Source organism: Emys orbicularis, chromosome 25, assembly GCF_028017835.1.
Source record: "Emys orbicularis isolate rEmyOrb1 chromosome 25, rEmyOrb1.hap1, whole genome shotgun sequence".
Lineage (NCBI taxonomy): Eukaryota > Metazoa > Chordata > Testudines > Emydidae > Emys > Emys orbicularis.
The window spans coordinates 15,242,839-15,250,339 of NC_088707.1; positions in this window are offsets into that span (position 1 = coordinate 15,242,839).

The following is a 7,501-nucleotide window of genomic DNA, read 5'->3' on the forward strand; positions in this document are numbered from 1 at the left end:
GATAGGAGAAACTGCACCTCCTGGATGAGTAGATGCTCGTGAGAGGGGTCCCTGAAGGAGAACAGGGAAGGGGGAGGTTGATGGGCGGGAGGGCACAGAATTGGATGGAGTATCCCCTCTCTACTGTGCGGAGCACCCAGCAGTCCGAAGTGATATGGGACCATGCACGGTAGAAAGGGGACAGTTGGGAGGAAAAGGTAAGGCAGGGTAGATCCAGGCTCTGATTTTGGCCTTCAAAAGGCCGGTTTAGGGCCAGAGGGCGGTTTGGGCTGGCCAGAGCCCTGGCCTGAGAATGGGTGTTGCCTCCTCCTGCCACTCCTGTTCCTCCTCTGTGAACCATCCTGTTGGTTCTGCTGATGGAATCTTGGAGGAGGTTGCGGGCGGAAACGTGTCTGCTGCGTGGCAGGAGTTTGCAGGCCCAGTGACTTGAGGGTTGCTTGTGAGTCTTTCAGGCTATACAGCCTCTTGTCTGTCTTTTCAGAGAAAAGAATCTCCCCTCAAATGGGAGGTCGTGAATGGTCTGCTGGACCTCGTAAGGGAGTCCCGATACCTGGAGCCAGGAACAACTCCTCATAGCTATCCCTGTCGCCATAACCCTAGGGGCAGCATCTGCAGCGTCCAATGCGGCCTGGAGGGAAACACAGGAGACTGACTTCCCCTCCTCCACCAAGGCCGAGAACTCGGTCCGGGAGACCGACGGGAGGAGCTCCGTAAATTTGGCCATCGCTGCACAGGTGTTGTACGAGTACCTGCTGACGATGGCCTGTTGTTTGAGATAGGGAGCTGCAGACCGCCTGTGGAATAGACCTTTCTTCCAACCACGTCTAGACGCTTAGCCGCCCTGTTTTTTGGGGAGGGCTCTTGGAAGCCCTGTTTCTCATGCTGGTTAGCCGCATCCACCACCAGAGACTCAGGGGGTGGATGGAAGTATAAATATTTTGTGCCCTCCAGAGGGTTCGAACAACGCCTCTCATTGCGCTTGGCAGTGGGCGGCAAGGAAGCTGGGGTCTGCCACAGGGTCTTGGTGGTGTCCACAATGGTTTTAGTAAGTGGAAGGGCAATACGGGAAGTTCCTGAGGGTGCGAGGATGTCCACCATGGGATCAGCCTCCTCAACTACCTCCTTGGCCTTAATGTCCAGACCCTGAGCGGCCCTGCACAGCAACTGCTGCACCCCCCTGTTGTGCTCAAGCGCCAAGGCTATGGCTGTACCCGCCAATGCTTCGTGCGGCAACGAAGAGGAGGAAGCGTTTATAATGAGCTGATGCTCCCTGTCCTCCGCCCCCAGGGGGTCCCGAGCCTCTCGGGGCAGCGTTGGTGCTAGTGGTGCGCCAGGTGGAGCTGGAGCTGCAGACGCCAGACCAAGTGTTGGCACCGCCATCATTATGACAGGAGGAACCATCGATGGAGCCAGTGCCAATCTGATTGCAGGCACCGACGAAGGCGGAGGGCCCGTTGCCGACATTGGCGCCAGGGCCATCGGTGCCTATGTTGTAGTCGACATCGGCGCCAGCGTGGAAGATGGGCACGAGGATGCTGCCAAGGGCGGTGCTGAGGTTGGTGCCAAGCACAGTGCTGGAGTCAACGATGGTGCCGCTGTCAGAGGCGTTGGTGTGTGGGTAGGCACCAAGGACAGATGGTAGGACAAAAGTGGCTGAGGCCACAGAAGATGTCGCAGAGCGGTGACCTTGTGTTCCTCCCTGTCCTTGGTGAAAGGCCCAGGGAGTCCAGAAGGGCCACTGAGGTGGGTTCTGCCACTGCGGAGGCCACGCCTGGTGCTCCCTCCTGTCTCTCCGGGACCTCGATCTGCAGCTCCTGCTTCTCCTGGAGTGATAAGAGTCAGACTCTGACTCCGAGGTCTCCAACACTAAAGACCATGGAGGAGCTGAGCCTCGGTGCCTTGAGTGTCGAGAGCTCGGGGAGCGGGTAGGCTCTCTGTCCGAGTGAGCCGGTGCCGAGGGACATGGAGAGTAGGGGCACCTCGACATCATAGCCAGCTTCCCTCTTGACTGCACCAGGGGGCAGGGTGGGTCCACCAGCACTGAAGGTTCTTCCCTCCTGGGGGGCGAGAATGGCGCCGTACGGTGCAGGAAGTCCCAAGCAGTTTGGTAAGCGTCTGGCATCGAAAGGAGCCGTAGCTGCTGTGTAGTGACCGGCGACCGAGGGGGGGGCCGGACTCAACTGCCTCACTTGGGCAGAAGTTGACCTAGCCCCAGCAGGGGATCCGGAGCTGTGGCCCACCTGGGGTCTCACGTCTCTGGATTTAGCCAGAGGAGAGCAGCTGTCCGGCGAGTGGGATCGGTGCCTGCTTTCAGCTGGGCCTCATGAGGTGTCATGTCGGTGCTGAGCGTCTTGGGACGAGTCCGTTCTCGGCGTCGAGGACGAAGCGTTAGGAGCTGGGTCCCCTGAGCCCAGGTCGGAGTGGGGTCGTGCATGAGGATCACCTTAAGCCGCTGTTCCCTTTCTTTACGTGTTCTAGGGCATAACTCGTGGCAGTTCTTACAGCAACCCTTTTGGTGGCCCTCCCCTAGGCACCATAAACACGACGTGTGTGGATCGCTCTTCGGCATGTGCTTTGTGCAGGTCACACAGTTTTTAAACTGCAGGGACCATGGCATACCACGGCTCTGGGGAGGCAGGATGGGGGGGAACCCCCAACAACTCTACTAAGAACTCCAATACTAAGAAGACACTAAGGTAACTATATACAATGACTCCAGAACGCGCTTGCTAAGCAAGGACTAAGGGAAGTTCCAGCCACCATCACTGGCGGTAAGAAGGAACTGAAGGGGCAGGTCAGCAGGGTTCTATATTGAGGCTCATATTGCCATGAAGGCACAACTCCAGGGGGCGCCCAGGCCGGCCGGATGCTGCTAAGGGAAAAATCTTCTGGACATGGTGCATGTGCGTCCGCACACACCTGATTGAAATGGACGTGAACAAGCACTCGAAGACGACTAGGAGTGCCTGCTTTATTCTCTATTAATTAAAACACAAAAACACTACACTGTGCGTCAGTAAAAGGCCCCTTCCCTAAATTCCACCTCTCACCTCCAACACCCTGGGCTCAGGAATGGCACACTGGAAGGGGGGCAGCCCTGCTGGGGGAGCCCAGGTTGTGGTGTAAGGCACTGATGCTAAGGTTGAAGTGCATGTCTAGGGATGGACGTAAAGGGAACATACTGTTGGCAGTATTAACTTTTCATTTCCTCGCTTTTTAGGAGTTGTGTAAGGTATATGACATAGCACCGGGTGTGTGTGTTCATTTGCCAGGGAACCGTAGTTGTTGCATTTTTAAATTGACTAAAATGATAAACAACGATTTACACCCAGACCCAGATCCCACAGAACGCAGCTGGCTTGGAGAAGATGAACGAAGCTGGTGTCAAAAATTATTTTCTAAACATGGAACTTATTTCTGAACAAGTTCTCATCAGGATTTTTTAGGAGAGCTTTTTTCCACAAATGAAAAATGTTTTTTTCAAACACCTGCCTTTGGGTACGTCTACACTTACCTCCGGGTCCGACGGCAGGCAATCGATGTTCTGGGATCGATTTATCGCGTCTTGTCTAGACGCGATAAATCGATCCCGGAAGTGCTCGCCGTCGACGCCGGTAATCCAGCTCAGCGAGAGGAGTACGCGGCATCGACGGGGGAGCCTGCCTGCCGCGTCTGGACCCGCGGTAAGTTTGGACTAAGGTACTTCGAATTCAGCTACGTTATTAACGTAGCTGAATTTGCGTACCTTAGTCCGAAGTGGGGGGGTAGTGTGGACCAGGCCTTTCAGCTGATTCAAGAGTGGAACTCTTAAGCCATTCAATGGTTTGATGAGAGCACGGAAATTTAGATAAATGAAAAAAGCATTCTTCGGTGTAACAAAAATACATAATCCAGGCAGCATTGAACTTGCACTGGCCAGTCCCTTTACTTTCTATATGGTGTAGTTTAGCCAAAGAAGCTTGAAAAAAAATGAGAACTAAGCTGTGAGGTTAATTTTTATTTATTGGAACTGAGACGCCAACAGGTTTCTTGAAACTCTTCAGAAAATTCAAGAGTTAGCCAAATTTTGCCCCAAGTATTGGGGCACACGGAGAGAGTTTTTCTACTAAAAAACAACACCCTCACAGCGGATCAACTCCCCGTGTGTGCAAAACAGTATGGAGCTTTAACGACACCATCCCACTGGCTCTACCAGAATTTCTGTCACTTAAAGAGACTCTTGACTTTTTCAACCTCTTCACACAGACGTGTTTCTTTCTGTTCCTCTAATCACTTGTCAACTCTGGACCCCTTTTATTTTTTATCCTTTAGATAATGGCGTAGAGAGCACACTTAAAGTTTGCAGATGATACCAAGCTGGGAGGGGTTGCGAGTGCTTTGGAGGATAGGATTAAAATTCAAAATGATCTGGACAAACTGGAGAAATGGTCTGAAGTCAAGAGGAAGAAATTCAATAAGGACAAATGCAAAGTACTGTACCTAGGAAGGAACAATCAGTTGCACACATACAAAATGGGAAATAACTGCCTAGGAAGGAGAACTGTGGAAAGGGATCTGGGGGTCATAGTGGACCACAAGCTAAATATGAGTCAACAGTGTAACGCTGTTGCAAAAAAAGCAAACATCATTCTGGGATGTATTAGCAGGAGTGTTGTAAGCAAGACACGAGAAGTAATTCTTCCGCTCTACTCCATGCTAATTAGGTCTCAACTGGAGTATTGTGTCCAGTTCTGGGCACCACATTTCAGGAAAGATGTGGACAAATTGGAGAAAGTCCAGAGAAGAGCAACAAAAATGATTAAAGGTCTAGAAAACATGACCTATGAGAGAAGATTGAAAAAGTTGGGTTTGTTTAGTCTGGAGAAGAGAAGACTGAGAGGGGACATAACAGTTTTCAAGTACATAAAAGGTTGTTATATGGAGGGGGGAGAAAAATTGTTCTTCTTAACCTCGGAGGATAGGACAAGAAGCAATAGGCTTAGATTGCAGCAAGGGCAGTTTAGGTTGGACATTGGGAAAAACTTCGTCAGGGTGGTTAAGCACTGGAATAAATTGCCTAGGTGGAATCTCCATCATTGGAGGTTTTTAAGAGCAGGTTAGACAAACACCTGTCAGGGATGGTCTAGCTCAGGGGTTCTCAAACTGGGGGTCGGGACCCCTCAGGGGGTCATGAGGTTATTAAATGGGGGGTCATGAGCCATCAACCTCCGCCCCAAACCCTGCTTAGCCTCCAGCAGTTATAATGGTGTTAAATATACAAAAAAGTGTTTTTAATTTATAAGGGGGTGGAAGGGTGGTCGCACTCAGAGGGTTGCTATGTGAAAGGGGTCACCAGTACAAAAGTTTGAGAACCACTGGTCTAGCTAATACCTAGTCCTGCCAGGCATACAGGGGATGGGACTAGATGACCTCTCGAGGCCCCTTCCAGTCCTATGAGTCGATGGGGTGACTGGAATTGAATGCTGTAACCCAGGTGAGGGCAGACCATGGATTTTATAACACCTCAGTATTTCCCTTACACATCTGAATGTCGTCTTTGATTGCTGCTGCGCCCTGAGCAGAGGTGCCGCATCCTCTTGTGCGAATGAATTTCTTTCTATTAGTAGGTTTAGTTTTCCAAAGACACCCCAGTTTGTGGTTTATCTGCTTAAGAGTGCCCCGCAGCTAATCAAAACTACAATAATCCCAGGGGAAAAGCTTCATGCAACTGGCAGTGCAGTAGATGGCAGGTCACTGGGCTTTTTGGGAAGTGCTTTAAGAGAACATTGCAATCCACAAACTCCTTTGGAAAGCCTGGAAATACAGATTCAAAGTTTCACTCAAAAAACTCACTGAAACCTTGCAGATGAGGTGCAGTTATGCTAATGTTGTAGAACAGACCTGTGTGTGTGTAAAATAAGAGTTGAGGCTGGTGGGATGACCTTCCACACGGAGAACTGTATTCTGGAAAGCAGGGACTCTAAAAACCTCACGGTAGGGAACCAACCAGGGCTGCCAATTTTGATTGGATGTATTCCTGGAGGTCTCATCACGTCAATCTTTAATTAAAGATTAATCTTTAATGCCTGGAGACTCCAGGAAAACCTTGGAGGGTTGGCAACCCTAAAACTAACCAAACAAAGCTCTTAGTCTGATGCGATGGCTAAGTGAGCTAATGTGATCCCTAGATGTATAAGCAAGGAAATATTAAGTAGGAATAGGGAGGTAGTATTAACTATGCAGCACTGATGAGACCATCACTAGAATGCTGCATCTAGTTCTGGGGGCACCAATATCCTTTTTAAAGTGTGAAAATCGGAAAGGGTTCAGAAAAGCGCCATGAGAACGATTTGAAGTCTAGAAAGCTTGCCTCAGTTAGAGACTTGGGAACCTCAAGCTATTTAGCTTATTCCAGAAAAGATTAAGAGATGATTAGATCACAGTCTAGAAATACATACATGAGAAGATTTGGCAGTAGAATACTCTTTAATCGAGCAGAGAAAGGCATAACAGGAACCAACGATGGGAAGATGAAATTCAGACAAGACGTAAGAAGCAAATTTTTAACAATCAGGGTAATTATTAAACAACTTACCTATGGATATGGTGGATCCATCATCAGTAGGAGTCTTTAAATCAAGACTGGATGTCTCCTCCTAAAAGAGATGCTCTAGCTCAACCAGATGTGAGGGGCCTGATGCAAGTATTTCACCCGTAAATCCAGGCTGTTTTATGCAGATCACATGAGATAATAAAGATCTCTTCTGGGCTTTAGAAAAGCCTGTGAACTGCATTACTATGCTTTCCAAAGTTTGGCTCCATTTCTCTACAGCTGCAAGGGGTTGGAACGTTTTCCAGGAAGGTTAAAAGGTCATGGCCAAACAATTACAGGTAAACAAAGTTATTTTGCTTTGCAGACCTGTGTGACGCTTCTTAAAACATGCTCCCTCAAGTTTCAATGTTCAGAAAGAAATAATATCCCATCACCTAATGTAGTGCACTTTGGATGAATATGCAGCTTGCTTTGTAAGCTTTACTCCCCTTGGCCAAAAGAAACAACACCAAATATGCATGTTCTCTGCCTCAACAGCTGAAGACAGGAGACAGGTTTTGAAAAAAAAATTACTTTATTGGAACTCATCTGAACATCAGATATACCTGGTGTTGGTTAGCAAGAACCGTTTGTACATTTGATATTGATGGTGCCAAAAACCCAAACAGTGACCAACTGGATGAGATGGAGAGTTTAAAAAAATACCAGAGAAAGTTAAAATATGTGGATAGAAAGCAGGGGGGGAGGGGAGAAAAAAAAAAATCAGCCAGTCTAAGATTTAGTGTGAAGGCAAAATCTCTCTTGATAAAACAGAATCCTTTTATAAAATATAAATTTAGTAAGAAAACATGGAGAGGGAGAGAGAAAGGGAGACAGAAGGGAAGGAAAATAAAGATCAGCACGACAGAGATGCAGAAGCTTACACTGCCCAAATTGCATTAAAACCTTGCTCGTAATCGCGCCATAAAA